Source organism: Lynx rufus, unplaced genomic scaffold (assembly GCF_022079265.1).
Source record: "Lynx rufus isolate CCGP_SWC_20201006 ecotype Redwood Valley unplaced genomic scaffold, mLynRuf1.p SCAF_19, whole genome shotgun sequence".
Lineage (NCBI taxonomy): Eukaryota > Metazoa > Chordata > Mammalia > Carnivora > Felidae > Lynx > Lynx rufus.
Genome location: NW_025814833.1, coordinates 19,261,372 through 19,281,691, shown reverse-complemented (window position 1 = coordinate 19,281,691; position 20,320 = coordinate 19,261,372).

The window sequence follows — 20,320 nt, the reverse complement described above, 5'->3', positions numbered from 1 at the left end:
TGTTCCTTTTATAGGCTGTTTGGTAGCCAGAGAGAAAATCTCTTTTCCCTGTGTCACAGGTACGCCCCTGTGTACCCCCCTTCTTAGCCACTGAGCAAATGCAGGTACACAGGGGAATGTGGAGGGCTCAAAACGGAGTGTCCTCTTGTCTAGGAGAGAAACAACACTTCTGTTAAATGGGCCACAAATGCCATCTTCATATATAAAAGACAGTATATATTGTCTTTGTAGCATCTGCATGATTTTTGAGATTGCCAGAACCCTTACCATCTTTATTCTTCCCAGCCACTCCTCTTCTACATAGAGTATATATTCGTTTAGCCCTGAATTCTCAATTCCTGATGTCACAGAAGGTGTTAATATTTCTTCTAAGGGTCAGAATGGGTTCTGGTAAATCATAAAACTGATGTTCTGGGAAGAATTGCTGTAATTGCTGTTCTAACAGAGCTCTTTGTGTCTTTGTATCTACAGAGGGAAGGAAAATTTTTCCCTTTACTAATTGTCTTTCCTTCTCCTTTGAGTGCCAGTTTCATTTAGTGGAACTATTTCAAAACTATTCTTTAGAAAATGATTTCTGTCATTCTTTATAATATCTAATTCTTATGGGGCTCATTATACAGGTTTTCCAGAGCTGCCTTCTATCTGTGTGACATACAAACAACATTTTCTCTTCTCTATTTGCACATCTACTTTTGCTTTAATCTCCATCCCTTTATTTGTTGTTACCCTTAGGTCTATCATAAAATCACTTTAAATCCAATAAATAAAAACTTATTTTATAAGTGCTCAGTTCTTGAGGCATCTGGGTGGCTCAGTCAGTTAAGCCTCTGACTTCAGCTCAGGTCAAGATCTCACAGTTCGTGGGTTTGAACCCAGTGTCAGGCTCTCTGCTGTCAGCATAAAGCCTGCTTTGAATCCTCTGTCTCTCCCTCTCTCTTTGCCCCCCCCCAAATATAAATAGCGATTTTTTAAATCACGCCTGGGGGGCTCAGTTGGTTAGGCGTCTGACTTCCGCTAGGGTCATGATCTTGCAGTTTGCAGGTTCGAGCCCCACGTCAGGCACTGTGCTGACAGCTCAGAGCCTGGAGCCTACTTTGGATTCTACCTCCTTCTCTCTCTCTGCCCCTCCCCCACTCATGCTCTGTCTCTCTTGCTCTCTCAAAAATAAAAATAAACAATGTTTTTAAAAGTGCTCAGATGGGGCGCCTGGGTGGCGCAGTCGGTTAAGCGTCCGACTTCAGCCAGGTCACGATCTCGCGGTCCGTGAGTTCGAGCCCCGCGTCAGGCTCTGGGCTGATGGCTCAGAGCCTGGAGCCTGCTTCCGGTTCTGTGTCTCCCTCTCTCTCTGCCCCTCCCCCGTTCATGCTCTGTCTCTCTCTGTCCCAAAAATAAATAAACGTTGAAAAAAAAAAATTTAAAAAAAAAATAAAAGTGCTCAGTTCTCAGAGTTGGAAGAATACTAATACTGAGAAAGTGGCTGTGAGAACCCACCTAACATGGCCTTGGGTCACTTTAGCCCTAATAAACCAGTAAAGCCAGAGGTAAGAGCCCCCAACTCAGCATTTCAGAAGAGTTCATCATCAGCATCAATTATCTCTTTAGCTCCTCTCCAGCTGCTCAGGTTCATGGAGCAGTCTGCTCAGGCTGCCATAACACAATACCACAGACCAGGTGCCTTAAACAACAGAAATATATTTTCTTATACTCTAGAGACTGGAAGTCCAAGATGAAGGTGCCAGCACAGTTGATTCCTGCTGAGAGCTGTCTTCTTGGTCTGTCAAAGGCCACCTTCTCACTGTATCCTCACATGGCCTTTACACACAGAGAGAAAGCTCTTTAGTGTCTATTCCCCTTCTTTTTTTTAAATGTTTTATTTTTTTAATTATTTTTTTTAATTTTGAAAGACAGAGACAGAGCACAAGTGGGGGAGCGGCAGAGAGAAGGAGACACAGAATCCAAAGCAGGCTCCAGGCTCTGAGCTGTCAGCACAGAGCCTGATGCAGGGCTTGAACTCACAACGTGAGATCATGACCTGAGCCGAAGTCGGACGCTTAATCGACTGAGCCACCCAGGTGCCCTTAAAATGTTTTATTTTTGAGAGAGAGAGAGCAAGCGGGAGAGGGGCAGAGAGAGGGGGGAACAGAGGATCCAAAGCAGGCTCCATGCTGACAGCAGAGAATCCTATGTCCTTGCCGATAGCAGACAGCCCAATACAGGGCTCAAACCCACCAACCACGAAATCATGACCTGAGCCGAAGTAGGACACTTAACCAATTGAGTCGCCCAGGTGCCCCACTATTCCCCTTCTTAAAAGACCACCAGTCCTGTCAGATTAGGGCCCCATCCTTCTGACCTCATTTAACCTTAATTACCCCATTGAAGGCCTGTCTCCAAATATAGTCACATTGAGGTTTAGGGCTTCAACATAGGAATTTTGACAAGATAAATTTCAATCCATAAGAGGAGTTTTCTACTCTATCATTGAATCTCATCCTTCGCCCTCCCCATAGTGTAACTTACCGTGACATGACTTTTGAATGACCTTAACTTTACTTGACTTTTCACCCTCTTGTCTCTATATTCCTAGTTCTTGGTTCCTTTGCCTCCATGGTTCAGGTACCACTTCTGTACATCTGACTGTGTGTTTAGACTATAAAATGACTTGGCTCCCCAGCAATTTCCTCAGTAGAGAGACTCTTCTAAGAAATGATAGAATGATTTTCATTTCATGGTAATGTCCTAGTTGGATTCCCTGAGAGATTAGTGAACCTCACTCACTACCTACCTCCTATACACCCAACCCACTCCCACACAGACACATGGCCTGTTCCTCCCTGTCCTGGCCACAGTCAATTGCTCTAACACTAAACTCCAGTCAGTAGGCCCTGCCTATCCTGCCTGACTTCTTTGAATGCCACATAAACACCAAACAAGTCACATTCCTTATAGTTCTGTTTGTTTTTGATAATAACCAAAGTACCATGGTCATTCAGTGGTGACCCATAAAAATTACAAGTTCAGATTTTTGGAAGGACAAAGTTATTTTTAACATTGAAACTGAATCTGAAGAGCTGAAGTTAATCACTGACAACACTACCATGAGATTTGTTTAAGTTAAGTCTTTTTTCATGTTTTTTAATTAAATTTTAATATATCATTATGCCCACCTTCGATCAATTATATTTTCTTTAAATTGAGCCATATATATGTCAGATGATACATCTCCACACTCTAAATTTATATAACAAAGAAAATGTCTTCACGGTTTTGTGATACAGTTTCTCCCATAATAGTTTTTGGACTCTTTTTACTATCAAGTTATATGGAAATTCCAAGTAAATGGCTTAGATTCTTGAAGGATAAGAGGGTGGGGTAGGTAAAGGAGAAAAAGTATTTCTAGTGAGAAAAAGAATCCTCTGAAGAACTTTGTACACCAGTGAATCCCAAAGAGAGAATTGAAATTGATGTCTCTGGGGCAAAACAGCTCATATAGCCATAGGCAAAATTCTACCTACCTATCTGAACATATCTAGCTGATGAGAGACTATGTTGCTTGCGATTCTTCTGTATTCCCAAATGTGCCTAACTTAGATTTCTATATCCTTTGTGCTTTTGGTAGAAATGCTCTAGGAAGAATTGCAGTGATTTAAAAATAGATACATGCCACACTTTTCTTTCCATATTTCAGTGGCAGTTGACTGCATATTATTTGAGAAGTTCAAATTCCAAAATATCCTAAACCTGCATTGAAAATAAACAAAAATCTATGAGTTCCGGGCATTCATTGCTAATGTACTGCTCTTAAAAACCAAAATTTCATATATATCTGTCACAAAATCCAGAAAAAACATTGGTGCTTGATGCTTCAGTGTCTGAATAACTGCTAATGTTGAAGGGTGAATAAATTTATCTTCAGAATTATCGTTTCTTTATAGCTCATTATTTCTTTAACTGAAAAGATTTTCAAAAGAATGTATATATGTTACAAGAGGATTACTATGCCAAACCCTTTTGTATGGATTTCTTTTCTTTTTAATGTTTTCCACATTGATTATAAAAATAATGTATACTCATTTAGAAAATTTTGTAAAAATGTATAAAGAAAAGGAAATGGTCTTTTCATAACCTACCATCTTGAGATGATCACTGCTAACATTCCAGCAAACATCTTTCCGAATATTTCTGTAAATTTTATATAGTTGAAATATACTACATGATTTTTGTATTATTTTAATTAAAATTATACCATATGTATTTTTATGTTATTAAAAAGTTTTTAATATAATATTAAAAGCCTATGTCATATTCTACCATATAGATATCCCATAAATTTTTAAATAATCCCCTCATGTTGCAAATTTAGGTTGCTTTTAATTTTTCATTGTTATACATAGTACTATGATAAACATCTCGATACTCAAATTTCTGTCCAGTTTTCTCATTATTTCTTCAGGGTAAATTTCTACAAGTGGAACAACTGGATGAATAAAAATCTTTTTTTTTTACATGTATTTATTTTTGAGAGACAGTGTGAGCAGGGGAAAGGCAGAGAGAGAGGGAGACACAGAATCAGAAGCAGGCTCCAGGCTCCGAGCTGTCAGCACAGAGCCGTCCGGGGGCTTGAACCCACGAACCATGAGATTATGACCTGAGCCGAAGTCGGACACTCAACCGACTGAGCCACCCAGGTGCCCCTGAATAAAAATCATTTCTAAAAACAAGATGACTTAATGTTAGGTTTCTAATCTCTTCAGGTTTGCAGATACCTCTGAAAATCTGATATAAATGTTGCCATTCTTCCAAAAAATGCTAATAATTACACTGTTTCCTTCATATAAACACAATATAAAATGTTTTTAAAGTATCTCTCTCACTCATGAAAACACATTACAATTCTGAAAACAAAGAAAGCAGAATTTGATTTTACTGAAGAGTAAATTTCACTGAGAATGTCTTTGTTTCAAATAAGAGTTTAAAATTTAGATGACAACACATGCAGTTTGAGTCACCAAATGACTTTTGATGGCCACAAGTGCTGAAAACTCTGACTCACAAAATTATGTAGAATAACAAATGAAATCACTCAGCTTTGCCAGATGAAAGCGAATGTGTCAAAAGAACCTCAGAATTCTCCAAGATTCTTCCAATTAAAATTATGTCCCAGTATGTTCTTTGTTCTCAAACGAATAAAGCCATCTTTTGTCAGAATGTACTTTGTTGGTGAGGTCCATTTCACTACGGGAGCATTTATAAATCGATGCTTCAACTTCAACATCTCCTGAGCAGAAACTTCAAAAGAAGTCAGTGATGATGTTAGGCATGCTCAAATTTCTGCCTATAGAAAAATTGATCAAGCTTTGCAATCTTGGCTCCATCCAGCAGAAGGAGTCTGCCCAAGTTTACCAAGTTTGTAAGCTTGTTGTTTGTAATCCCCTCTTCCAGAACAGCAAGCTTGGCAAAAACAACAGCAACAATAAAACTTGTAAATTATTTTCCATGGAAATCATAATGGCAATTGCAGGACCTTGCATGAAAAGATTTCTCTTAATCCTGTGGCCAAAAATCATCAAATAAGCTGAACTATCATTCTATAAGAAATAAATAAATAAATAAATAAATAAATAAATAAATAAATTTAATTTCGTCATATATTTCTTTTTTTTTTTTTCAACGTTTATTTATTTTTGGGACAGAGAGAGACAGAGCATGAACGGGGGAGGGGCAAAGAGAGAGGGAGACACAGAATCGGAAGCAGGCTCCAGGCTCTGGGCCATCATCAGCCCAGAGCCCGACGCGGGGCTCGAACTCACGGACCGCGAGATCGTGACCTGGCTGAAGTCGGACGCTTAACCGACTGCGCCACCCAGGCGCCCTATTTCGTCATATATTTCAATCAAGCGTGTTAGGACTTGCTTTTCAGGAAGCCAGCAAAAACCAATATAGTAAAAAATTCGAATCCTGTTTGCATTTCTCCACAAAGCTTCTTGGGGGAAAAAAAGGTGATTCAAGGTTTAGACTTTCAGGAAATTGACAAATTCTACAATACTATAGCTTTAGCAAAAAAAAATAATAAAAAGGACAGGAGAGAAGTCTCCTGATGCTAGTATATGGGGCACCACAAAGATGCCAATTTAGCTTATGTATGGCGGTGTATGTAGAGATTGGGCTTACTGTTGAGTGAACGCTTGTGCCCCTCCAAAATTTCTAAATCTAATCTCCAATGTGTATTTGGAGGTGGGACCACTGGGAGGTGATGAGGTGGTGAGAGCAGAGCCCTCATGAATAGGATTAGTGCCCTTATAGAAGGCACTCCAGAGATCTGCCTTGCCCCTTTGCCATATGAGGGAGTAATGAGATGTCCATCTATGAACTGGGTAGCAGTTTGTCACCAGACACCAAACGTCGCCGGACACAGAATCTCCTGGCACCTTGATCTGGGAATTCCCAGTCTCTAGAACTGTGGGGAATAAACTTCTGTTGTTTTTATAAGCCACCAGTCCATGGTACTTTGGAAAAACTGATGTACACTCAAGACTTGCAGATATTCGAGTTGCATAAAAGACTACCAAGATCCTTTTTTTCCCTATTGAAGTTTTTCTTGGCAAATAAATTTCCATTTTATTTTTTTAAATTTTTTTTTAATGTTTATTTTTCAGAGAGAGAGGGAGGGAGACACAGAGCATGAGCAGGGAGGGGCTGAGAAAGAGGGAGACACAGAGTCCAAAGCAGGCTCCAGGCCCTGAGCTGCCAGCACAGAGCCTGATGCAGGGCTCGAACTCACGAACTGCGAGACCATGACCTGAGCCAAAGTCGGACACTCAACCGACTGAGCCACCCAAGTGCCCCTAAATTTCCATTTTAAAGACATCAACAACATTTGAGTCGCTAAAAAGAGGCTCCCCAGACAGCGATTCTTTTATGGCATTAGAATGTTTATAACATATAAATACCAGATTCAGTCTACACTAAGAGATGTGAGCTCCAGTTCTTGCTGGCAGCAAACATTTCAGTTTTCTATTTCTTCATGTCCCATTTCAAAATATTAGAAGACAAATCAGTTATGGACTTGACAGATTTGACAAAAATACTGTCTGCATTTTCCTGGTTTTCTCTAAGTCACAATCCAGTTCAATCTTTTTCAGAGCACCAAATCCTTCAATGTATATGTGACTTCTGTGGCGGGCATTGTGACAAGCGTTCCCATAAGAAAATACTAGAAAAACTTTTGTGTTGAGGCAAATTCAAGTGTTGGTTATTTCCTTGTCTTTTCAAATTGAGGTATCTTTTGAAAAAAATCTACACCATTGGCTTTGAGTTTCCATGGACAAAATTTTTGACATAGGAAGCATTATGGCTTTGTGTCACATCCTATTCAGTAAAGAAAGTGAAATCAAAGTATACCTTAAGTTCTTTAATACATTATTTTAATTTTTTTCTTGCATTTTCCAACTTAGGTTCAGGGATATAAACAATATGTGCTTTATTGTGAACTAAGTTTTCTTTAACTTGAACCAACATTAAATTATATGAAAAGTCAGAGCATTGTAATATTACCTGATAGTGACATTTCATTCAACCCCACAGTTAATAACATAATTTGTATAAAATATTTCAACACAATTTTCAAAATGAAAGGAAAAAATATATACCCACACATATAAGTACACACATCTATAGACACATATATATTTTATACTATATCACTCTTAATAGATTATTTGCATATAATTTTTTAAAGATTTTTTTAATGTTTATTTATTTTGAGAGAGGAAGAGAGAAGGAGATGAGCAGACGAGGAGCAGAAAGAGAGTGGGAGAGAGAGAATCCCAAACAGGCTCTGCACTGTCAGTACAGAGCTTGATGCAGGGCTTGATCTCAGGAACCATGAAATCATGACCTGAGTCTAAATCAACAGTTAGACGCTTAACAGACTAAGCCACCCAGGTGCCCCTAAAGACTTTTTTTAACTGATCTTTACACCCAACATGGGGCTCAAACTCACAACCCTGAGTTCAAGAGTTGCACACTCTACCAACTGAGACAGCCAGGCTCTGTATTCCTATTTGAATCATTTTTTTCACATCATTTCCAAAGTAATGGGGAAAACATTGAAGTTATATAGATATAGATATTTACACATATATGTTTATATATGCATGTGTGTATATATGTGTGTGTTTCACACACACATAATTTTACCTGTTAACAGTTAACAATAACTGCTATATATCTTAATAGCTCCTATGAGTATGGCTATATAACAGAGATCACAGAATGAGTTCTCTTAATGAAGACTTAGTCTCATTACTTAAATTGGAGTTATATTCAGTAGACTATAAATTCAGAGGATGAGTAATCCTTTCTATAAATATTTCCATCAAAAATAAAGTGATTATCAAAATGTACAGATGTGCTTCTTCAGTTTTCATTGGATGGAACTGTATTACATTAAAAATGTCACAGTTTTTGTATTCTATCATGTCCAACAGTGAAAGTAAATCAATGTATACTTAGACATTGTTGTGGTTTCTCACTTTGGAAGTTTTCTTCTTTTTTTAAATTTTTTTAATACTTTATTTTTTGAGAGAGAGAGAGAGAGAGAGAAAGAGTGCAAGCTGGGGAGGGGCAGGGAGAGAGGGAGACACAGAATCTGAAGCAGCCTCCAGGCTCTGAGCTGTCAGCACGGAGCCCGATGCAGGGTTCCAACCCAGGAACCGTGAGGTCATGACCTCATCTGAAGTCGGACGCTTAACCGGCTGAGCCACCCAGGTGCTCCATCACTTTGGAAGTTTTCTAACTTAAGGTAGGTTCATTGTAAACAAAAGCAATCATCCATGATTATAATAGCTGGATACATTTTCTTATTCCTAACAAGGGAGATAATTCTAGATGTCATAATGTGACAATAATAAGGATCATATACTGATGGTGCTCATTTAACATGCCATGCCACCTATATTAATCAGAATAGGCTGGGTTCATGTTGCAATAACAACCATATCCTTTTTTTTTTAAGTTTACTTATTTTGGGAGACAGAGAGTGAGAGAGTGAGGGAGGGGCAGAGGGAGAGGGAGAGAGGGAATCTCAAGCAGGTTCTGTGCTGTCAATGAGATCATGACCTCAGCTGAAATGAAGTCACCTGCTTAACTTACTGAGCCACCCAGGCACCCACAAAGAACCATATCTTAATAGCCTAACACAGAAAATGTGTAGTTCCCTTTCCCACAGAATCCAGTCTGGATCAGGGCAACTCTCCAGGACAGTTTTCCTCCATGTCACGGTAATTCCTACAATAATTTGACTAGACTCCTGCAATAATTTGATTCAGCCATTTTAACAGAAATTTCCATAATTGCCAAGAAAGAGAAGTGAAAGCTGGAGAATTGTGCACTATGTCGTAAATGTTTCAGTCCGGAAGTAACACATACCTTTGTTCAGCCACTTGACGAATAAAATAGGAACATGACCCCACCTACATGTGAGGAATCTAAGAAGTATAGTCTTACAATTAGAGGAGAACTAGAACTGGATATGGGTGAGTATTAATAATGTCTACTATGCCATTCTAGACTACCTTAGAATGAAGCAATACCTTAATAATATTCTTCAAAGAAGTAGGAAGAAACCCAAAAACACTATAAGGATATTTTGGACTCTAGTTAAAGACTCCTGATTTGCGTATCAAAATTATAAATCCAACTTTCACTCAACTTATTCCAGTAAGAAGCAGAATTATTTAACAGATTTAACATGAATTTTCTGCTCAATTTTCAACTCCACCATTTCCTAACCATGTGAGCATGTGTTCTTGGACAAATGACTTAATATCTTTAATACCTGATTTTCTCATCCTGAGAAGGAAGATGATAATACCCAGCTTCCATGGCACTTTTGAAAAGTAAGTGAGATAATATGGAAAACGAACTAGCACTGCCAATGGCACATACCAGATTCTTAATAAATACTAATTCCTTTCTCTATCTCTTCTTCCTTCTTCCCTTCACCTTCCTAAATATTAGCATTTTGCAAGGAAAAGAAAGAGCTTTTACGGTTATGAGATTGAATTCGGAAAACACAGAGTTTGTATCTTAGCTGTCACTCAATAGTGTGTAATCTTGTGGAAATTACTTAAATCTCTCTGAGCTTCAATGTCTTCAACTATAAAATAAGGGCCAATATAGTAACTACCTTGTAGAATTTTTAGAGGGATTAAATTCTATGATGTATATAGAATATTTAACAGACTTCTTAATAAGTGTTAGCAATCACTATTATTATCATTGTCATTATTAATGCACTGTGTTTGCAGATTTATGTCAGAAGTTTGGCCTGCTCAAAAGACATGAATAGACACTTTTACAAAGAAGACATCCATATGGCTAACAGACACATGAAAAGATGCTCAACATGACTCATCATCAGGGAAACAGAAATCAGAACCGCAATGAGATACTACCTCACACCTGTCAGAATGGCTAAAATTAACAACCCAGGAAACAAATGATGTTGGTGAGGATGCAGAGAAAGGGGAACCTTTTTGCACTACTGGTGGGAATGCAAACTGGTGCAGCCACTCTGGAAAATAGTGTGGAGGCTCCTAAAAAATTTAAAAATAGAACTACCCTAGAATACAGCAATTGCACCACTAGGTATTTCTCCAAAGGATACCAAAATGCTGATTTGAAGTGAAACATGCACCCCAACGTTTAAAAATTTTTTTTCAACGTTTTTTATTTATTTTGGGACAGAGAGAGACAGAGCATGAACGGGGGAGGGGCAGAGAGAGAGGGAGACACAGAATCGGAAACAGGCTCCAGGCTCTGAGCCATCAGCCCAGAGCCTGACGCGGGGCTCGAACTCACGGACCGCGAGATCGTGACCTGGCTGAAGTCGGACGCTTAACCGACTGCGCCACCCAGGCGCCCCAACACCCCAACGTTTATAGCAGCACTATCGACAATAGCCAAATTATGGAAAGAGCCCAAATGTTCATCCACTGACAAATGGATAAAGAAGACATATATATTGGGGCGGCTGGGTGGCTCAGTCAGTTGAGCGACCAACTTCAGCTCAGGTAATGATCTCACAGTTTGTGAGTTCGAGCCCCACGTCGAGCTCTGTGCTGACAGCTCAGAGCCTGGAGCCTGCTTCGGATTCTGTGTCTCCCTCTCTCTCTGTCCCTCCCCCATTCATGCTCTCTCTCTCAGAAATAAATAAACATTAAAAAATTGTTTTTAAAAGAAGACATATATAATGACACACACACACACACACACATATATATATATATATATATATATATATATATATATATATACATATATATAATGGAATATTAGTCGGTGATCAAAAAGAATGAAACCTTGCCATTTGCAATAATGTGGATGGAACTAGAGCGTATGATGCTAAGTGAAATAAGTCAGCCAGAGAAATACAAATACCATATGGTTTCACTCATATGTGGAATTTAAGAAACAAAACAGATGAACACAGGGGTAGGGAAGCAAAAATAATATAAAAACAGAGAGGGGGGTAAACCATAAGAGACTCTGAAATACAGAGAACAGACTGAGGGTTTCTGGAGGAATATTGGGTGGGGGAATGGGCTAAATGGGTGATGGGCATTAAGGAGGACACTTGTTGGAATGAGCACTGGGTGTTATATATATAAGTGATGAATCACTAAATTCTACTCCTGAAATCATTATTACACCATATATTAACCAACTTGGATCTAAATAAAATTAATTAATTAATTAAAAAAAAGAAGTTCAGCCTGCTTAAGCCAAGCTATAGAAAATGCATAATAGGGGCGCCTGGGTGGCGCAGTCGGTTAAGCGGCCGACTTCAGCCAGGTCACGATCTCGCGGTCCGTGAGTTCGAGCCCCGCGTCGGGCTCTGTGCTGACGGCTCAGAGCCTGGAGCCTGTTTCCGATTCTGTGTCTCCCTCTCTCTCTGCCCCTCCCCCGTTCATGCTCTGTCTCTCTCTGTCCCAAAAATAAATAAACGTTGAAAAAAAAAATTTAGAAAATGCATAATAGTTATTCAAAAGATAATCCATAGACCAGCAGAATCAGCCTCATTTAGGAGCTGTTTAGAAATGTGGACTCTCAATTCCTGTTGCAAATTTACAGAATCAGAATCTATAGTGTAAAAAGATTCCCAGGTGGTTCTTTATAGACACTGAAGTTTGAGAAGCACCACCCTAATATATGGATGGGTTGAGTGTTTTCATGTGATGTGCTTATTATCAGAGTAGTGACAAATAGGACATCCAGGAAGATAGCACACTGTTTTGAAAGGGGCGTTGGGAGTCAGAAAATCAACATTTAAATTCCAACTCTTCCACTGACAAGCTGATGGACCTTATAGAAACCATTCAATTTATTTTAGGGTTTTTTCCTCATTTACAAAATGAAAAGAGTTAAACTCTACCTGTTGTTCTTCACCAGGAAGATACACCAGAATTTATACAAAATATCTGACACCCCTGGGACACATGAAGATTCTGATTCATTAGATCTATCATGGTATCAAAACTAGAGGCAGCTGCTTTTATATAGAAATCTCTGTGATTGGAGAAAGCACAGTTGTCAGATGGCCTCAGAAAAGAGCAGAGACTGGGAACCTGGAAGCCAACATGCATCATGCAACAGACTTTAACTACTGCTCTGGTACAAGGACAAAATCCCATGAATAGGGAAGGTTGGAGAGCTACTATGCTTGGTGTTCTTGTGGGAATAAAAGACATTATGTGGGGAAAGTGATTAGCATAGAACCGGGCACAGAATAGACTCTCAATAAACTTTCCTTTTCTTTCCCATATCCCTCCTCGAGGACACTCCTAATTCATTTCAGAGGAATCTAATCAATTTCCATGGGGCACACCCTACACCAACTCTCCGAGATGCAACAAACTGGATATCCTTAAAAACAAACAGAAACACCTAGTAAGTAATTTGAGCAAATAAAACAGAACAATAGACATAATGTCTCACTTTATTAAGCGTTCTGATATTTTAATACTAAGACTCCAGATGGGTCATATAACTTGAGGGAGTCAGCGCAAAATGAAAACGTAGGGAGTCCTTTTTCAAAAAGTATTAAGAATTTCAGGACAGTGATAGCAGAGCATTAAACCAAGTATAGGTTCCTTCTGCACACTGGGGCTTGTGTGAATGCACAGGTCAGATGCCCTGCAAGACTTTGAACCCTGGACTTGAGGTCTGAGGACCTGGAAAATATGCCACATTGGTAACTTTCTTGCTGGTTGATCTGAATCCCATCACTTTACTTCTCTGGGCCTTGATTTCCATACCTGTAGAAACAGCTCTGATATCTTATGGCTCCATGGCACACCTTGGAATTTCCTCGAAAATATGTTGCTTAATTGTTCATTTCTTTGAATAATTTTTGTTTATTTTTAAAAAAATTTTTAACCTTTATTTATTTTGAGAGAGAAAGGGAGAGACAGTGTGAGCAGGGGAGGAGCCAAGAGAGAGGGAGACACAGAATCAGAAGCAGGGTCCAGGCTCTGAGCTGTCAGCACAGAGCCTGATGCGGGGCTCAAACTCACAAACCATGAGATCATGACCTGAGCTGAAGTCGGACACTTAACCGACTGAGCCACCCAGGTGCCCCTCTTTGAATAATTTTTAAATGGCATTAAGCCCATGAAACAAACTCATTCAGGATTTTGTTTCTCCCTCTGACCTGTCTTTTATGTAATTTATGTCACTTTTCAGGCAATACAAGGCTAATATAACTAATAAAAAATATTTTTCCCAATGTCTGAGTGCAAAGAGTCCAGATTTTCAGATCAGAGGGGTTATTGGGAATAGCCATCCAATCAGCTGCAGTTTCTGGTGCTCCCCTGGAAGAAGGCTGCAGACTTGCATGGAAAAATCATAAAGATAAATACCAAGGTCTAACGATAATATCCATGCATTATTTGAACTCATCTCAATTATCTGAAGTATTTAGTCTTACTAATAGCTTTGTTCCCATTATATTCAATTTGCTATAGAGTAAAACAATGACTGTTTCAAAAATACGAGGCTACTTGAATGTTCATCCTCCCGCTTGTTATCAAGACTTTCACTCTATAGACTAATCAAAGAAGCACCAGTGAAACAGAAGCTTAGCATGTGTGACCAAGATTAACTCAAAATTACTAGAAGGGAGACAGGAAAGAAAAAAGTTAATCCATACCCCCTGCAAGGGATTTTTGAAAAATGAGCAAAAAGCTTGATTTAAAACAACCTCCAAGTCAAAAAGACTATTTGAACAAAAGCAACACTTGAACAAGATGAAACAGAATACCCCAGGCAGAACAGAAATGGTATCCACTGGAAAACTAATGTTCCCCGAAGAAGGAAACTCCCCAGAAATTCAGAACAAAGATAAAGGCATAAAGAATCAAAGTGCACATTAAGAATATTAAATTCTACTAAATGAACAAAGTGCTTGATTCATAAACAAGCACAGTAAGGAAGCTCTCTACTGAATACTGTGTTCTGCCAGAAAATGTAGGCAGTGAACACATTCAAACAGGCACGACTGTAACGTCTTCGGTGTTCATTGCATGAGACCACATTTAAAATGAAACTGTCAGGGCACCTGGGCGGCTCAGTCCGTTAAGCGTCAAACTTCGGTTCAGGTCATGGTCTCATGGTTCATGAGTTTGAGCTCTGTGTCAGGCTCTGTGCTGACAGCTTAGAGCCTGAAGCCTGCTTCGGATTCTGTGTGTGTGTGTGTGTGTGTGTGTGTGTGTGTGTGTGTGTGTGTCTTTCTCTCCGCCTGTGTGTGTGTCTCTCTCTGCCCTTCCCTGGCTTGTGCTCTCTCTCTCCCTCAAAAATAAAAATAAAAATAAAATGAAATTGTCTCGGGGCACCTGCAGGGCTCAGTCAATTGAGCATCCATCTCTTGATTTTGGCTCAAATCATGATCCCAGGATAGTGGGATCAAGCCCCTTCTGGCTCCGCACTGAGCATGGAGACTGCTTAAGATTCTCTCTCTCTCTCTCTCTCTCTCTCTCTCTCTCCCTCTCTCTCCCCCACCTTCTCCTCCTCTCCCCAGCTGGCATGCGTGTGTGCACTCTCTCTCTACAAAATTAACAACAAGAAAAGAAATGATCTCACAATGGGGTTGCTATGGACTAAATTGTGTTCCCCCCAAAATTCATATGTTAAAAGTCCTAATCCCCAATGTGACAATATTTGGAGTCAGGGCCTCTGGAGGCTATTCGGTCTAGATGTTGTCATGAGGATGGAGCCTCCAAGATGTGATTTTAACACCAAATCTTTTTCTCTCTATCTTGTGAGGGCACAGCAAGAAGGTGCTATCGGCAAGCTGGAAGAAGGTTCTCACCAGATACCCATACTGCCAGTACTTTGATGGTGGACTTCCCACCTTCCAGAACTGTGAGAAATAAATGTTTGTGGTTTAACCCACCCAGTCTATGGTAGTTGTTATAGCAGCCTGAGGTGATGAAGACAAGGATTCTTTTCATACTCTCAGAAATAACAAATACCCTCTATACCCTCAAATCAGGAAACATGTAGATAGAGCTAACCTAAGCTGTTTGTATGGTTTTTAATAGTTTTGGTGAATATCATTACTTTTTATGTTGACTTCAATTTATCAAATGTATATTAAGTACCTAGTATTTAAACAAACTCTTGTCATTGTGTTAATGATTAAGAGGAAAGGAAATTGTTATGTGCCTCGAGGGTGTCTGTATTTTGGAAAACAACATTGGAGAACGCAAACCATTCATCTCAAAGGAATGATTCTCTAATGGTGGGATTGCTCACACTAAAAAGGAATGGGTAGGTACTATTGTTAGACACATGGGAGTTTTCACCATACTTCTAGAATCACATTGGAAAAGTAGGCACTTTTCCCACCTGTGTAGAGGTTGATGTCCAGTTTTTTAACCTCTGACATCTTTTCACAGCAATATACACGGTGGCTAATACTGTATAGTGGTTTCTAGTTTCTTAGTTTCTTTCTTCCTTCCTTCCTTCCTTCCTTCCTTATTTTCTTTCTTTCTTTCTTTCTTTCTTTCTTTCTTTCTTTCTTTCTTTCTCTCATTTACTTGGTCATTCATTGGAGAAATAAGAACCATACATTATGCTACACAGTGGAAATACAACAGTAAGCAAAATTGATATTGTGCTTGCCCTTGGGGTTATAGGATAGTTACACATGATGAATTTCTTTTTTTTTTTATTTTTCAAGTTTTTCTTTAACATATGGTGTAATATTAGTTTCAGGAGTAAAATTTACAGATTCATCACTGACATATAACACCCAGTGCTCATCACAACAAGTGTCCCCCTTAACACCCATCACCCATTTAGCCCATCCCCCCAGCCACCTCCCCTCCGGTAACCCTTAGTTTGTTCTCTATAGTTAAGAGTTTCTCTTATGGTTTGCCTCCCTCTCTTTTTTTTCTTTCTCCTATATTCATCTGTTTAGTTTCTTAAATTCCATGTATAAGTGAAAATCATATGGTATTTGTCTGTCTCTAACTGACTTATTTCCCTTAACATAATACACTCTAGCTCCAGCCACATCATTGCAAATGACAAGATATCATTCATTTTTATAGCTGAGTAATATTCCATTGTGTAAAAATACCACATCTTCTTCATCCATTCATCCGTCAATGGACATTTGGGCTCTTTCCATAATTTGTCTATTGCTGCTGTAAACATTGGGGTGCATATGCCCCTACGAATCAGTCTTTTTATATCCTTTGGTGAAATACCTAGTAGAGCAATTGCTCAGTTGTAGGGTAGTTCTATTTTTAACATATTGAGGAAGCTCCATACTGTTTTCCAGAATGGCTGTACCAGTTTGCCTTCCCATCAACAGTGTAAAAGGGCTCCCCTTTCTCTTTACCAACATCTTTTGCCCCCTGAGTTGTTCATTTTAGCCATTCTGACAGGTGTGAGGGGTATCTCATTACAGTTTTGATTTGTATTTCCCTGATGATGAGTGATATTGATCATTTCTTCATGTGTCTGGACATCTTTGGAAAAATGTCTATTCATGTCTTCTTTTAACTGAATTTTTTGCTTTTTGGGTTTTGAGCTTGGTAAGTTTTTATAGATTTTGGATACTAACCCTTTATCAGATATGTCATTTGCAAATATCTTCTCACATTTTGAAGGTTGCCTTTTGGTTTTCTTCACTATTTCCTTTGCTGTGCAGAAGTTTTTATCTTGATGAAGTCCCAGTAGTTCATGTTTGCTTTTGTTTCCCTTCCCTCAGGAGACATATCTAGGAAGAAGTTGCTATGGCTGATGTCAAAGAGGTTGCTACTTGTGTTCTCCTTTAGGATTTTGATGGTTTCTGTCTCACATTTAGGTCTTTCATCCATTTTAAATTTATTTTTGTGTGTGGTGTAAGAAAGTGGTCCAATTTCATTTTGTATGTCACTGTCCAGAAAAAAAAAAGAGTCTGTCTTTTTTCCATTGGATATTCTTTCCTGCTTTGTCAAAGATTAGTTGACCATATAGTTGTGGGTCCATTTCTAGGTTCTCTATTCTGTTCCATTTATTTATGTGTCTGTTTTTGTGCTAGTACCATATTGTCTTGATGACTACAGCTTTGTAATACAGCTTGAAGTTTGGAATTATTTGGCCTCCAGATTTGCTTTTCTTTCTCAAGGTTGCTTTGGCTATTTCGGGTCTTCTGTGGCTCCATACAAATTTTAGGATGTCTGTTCTAGCTTCATGAAAAATGTTGGTGGTATTTTGATAGGGATTGCATTAAATGTGTTGATCACTTTGGGTAGTATAGACATTTTAACAATATTTGTTCTTCCAATCCATGAGCATGGAATGTTTTTCCATTTCTTTGTGTCATCTTCAATTTCTTTCATAAGTGTTCTATAGTTTTCAGAGTACAGATCTTTCACCTCTTTGGTGAAATTTATTCCTAGGTTTCTTATAGGTTTTGGTGCAATTATAAATGGGATCAATCCCTTGATTTCTCTTTCTGCTGCTTTACTATTGCTGTATAGAAATGCAACAGATTTCTGTATATTGATTTTGTATCCTGTGACTTTACTGAATTTATGTATCAGTTCTAGCAATTTTTTGGTGTAGTCTTTTTTTAAGCTTTATTTATTTATTTTGAGAGAGAGAGCCTGAGTGGAGGAGGTGCAGAGAGGGAGGGAGGGAGAGAACGCCAAGCTGGCTCCACACTGCCAGCACAAAGCCCAATGCAGGGGTTAATCCCACAGTCCGTGAGATCATGACCTGAGCCGAGATCAAGAGATGGACACTTAAACGACTGAGCCACCCAGCTGCCCTTTTTTGGTGGAGTCTTTCAGGAGTTCTACATAGAGTATCATGCCATGTGCAAATAGTGAAAGTTTAACTTCCTTACCCATTTGGATGCCTTTTATTTCTTTTCGTTGTCTGACTGCTGAGGTTAGGACTTCCAGTACTGTATTAACCAACAATGGTGAGAGTGGAAATCCTGTATTTTTCCTGACCATGGAGAAAAAGCTTACAGTTTTTCCCCATTGAGAGTTATGTTAGCTGTGAGTTTTTTCATATATGGCCTTTATGATATTATGTGTATGCTCCCTCTGTCTGTACTTTGTTGAAGGCTTTTATCAAGAATGGATGTAGTTAGCCAAATGCATTTTCTGCATCTATTGAAAGGATCATATGGCTTTTATCCTTTCTTTTATTAATGTGGTGTATCATATTGATTGATTTGTGAATATTGAAGCACACTTGCAGCCCAGGAATAAATACCACTTGATCGTAATGAATGATTTTTTGTCTTTTTTGAAAGAGAGAGAGAGAGAGAGAGAGACAGAAAGAGCAAGCATGCATGAGCAGGGAAGGGGTAGAGAGAGAGAGAGAGGGAGAGAATCCCAAGCAGGCCTTGTGTGGATCCCCACATGGTGCTTGATCCCACAAACCATGAGAACATGACCAGAGCCTAAATCAAGAGTCAGTCGCTTAACTGACCAAGCCACCCAGGAGCCGCATAGTGAATGATTCTTAAAATGTACTGTTGGATTTGATTTGCAGGGATTTTGTTGAGAATTTTTGCATCCATGTTCATCAGGCATATTGGCCTGTAATTCTCCTTTTTAGTGGGGTCTTTGTCTGGTTTTAGAATCAAGGTAATGCTGGCTTCATAGAATGAGTTTGGAAGTTTTCCTTCCACTTTTATTTTTTGGAACACTTTGATAAAAATAGGTATTAACTCTTCTTTAAATGTTTGGTAGAATTCCACTGGGAAGTCATGTGGTTCTGGACTTTTGCCCTTCTCTTTTCTTTTTAATAAATCTGGCTATGGGTTTATCAATGATATTAATTCTTTCCAAGAACCAGCTCCTAAGTTCATTGATCTGTTCTGTTGTGTTTTTTGTGTGTTTCTATATTATTTATGTCTGTTCTAATCTTTACTGTTTCCCTTCTGCTGGCTTTAGGCTTCATTTGCTGCTCTTTTTCTAGCTTCTTTAGGTGTAAGCTTAGGTTGTGTATTTGAGATTTTTCTTGCTTCTTGCTTCTTGCTTTCTTGCTTCCTGAATTGCTATATACTTCCCTCTTATGACCACCTTTGCTGCATCCCAAAGGTTTTGGAATGTTGTATTTTTATTTTCATTTGTTTCTATGAATTTTTTTAATTTCTTTTTTAATTTCTTGGTTGACCCATTTATTCTTTAGTATGCTGTTCTTTAACTTCCATGTATTTGTAGTCTTTCCAAATATTTTTTTGTGGTTGACTTCAAGTTTAAAAGTGTTGTGGTTTGAATATGCATAGTATGATCTCAAATATGCATAGTATTCATCTCAAAGTTTTTATACTTGTTAAAGCCTGATTTGTGACCCAGTATATGATCTATTGTGGAGACTGTCTCATGGGCACTCAAAAAGAATGTGTATCCTGCTGCTTTAGTATGAAATGTTCTGAATACATTTATTTGTTAAGTCCATCTGGTCCAGTAGGTCATTCAAGGCCACTGTCTCCTTGTTGATTTTCTGCTCAGATGATCTGTCCATTGCTGTTAGTGAGGTGTTAAAGTCCCCTACTATTATTGTATTATTATCAATGTGTTTCTTTATATTTGTTATTAACTGTTTTATATGTTTGGGTGTTCAAGTTGGGTGCATAAATATTTACAATTGTTAGATCTTCTTGTCGGATAGACCTGTTTATTATGATATATTGCCCTTCTTCATCTCTTGTTACAGTCTGTTGTAAAATATAGTTTGTCTGATATAAGTATGGCTACTCTGGGTTTCTTTTGATGTCCTTTAGCATGATAAATGTTTCTCCATC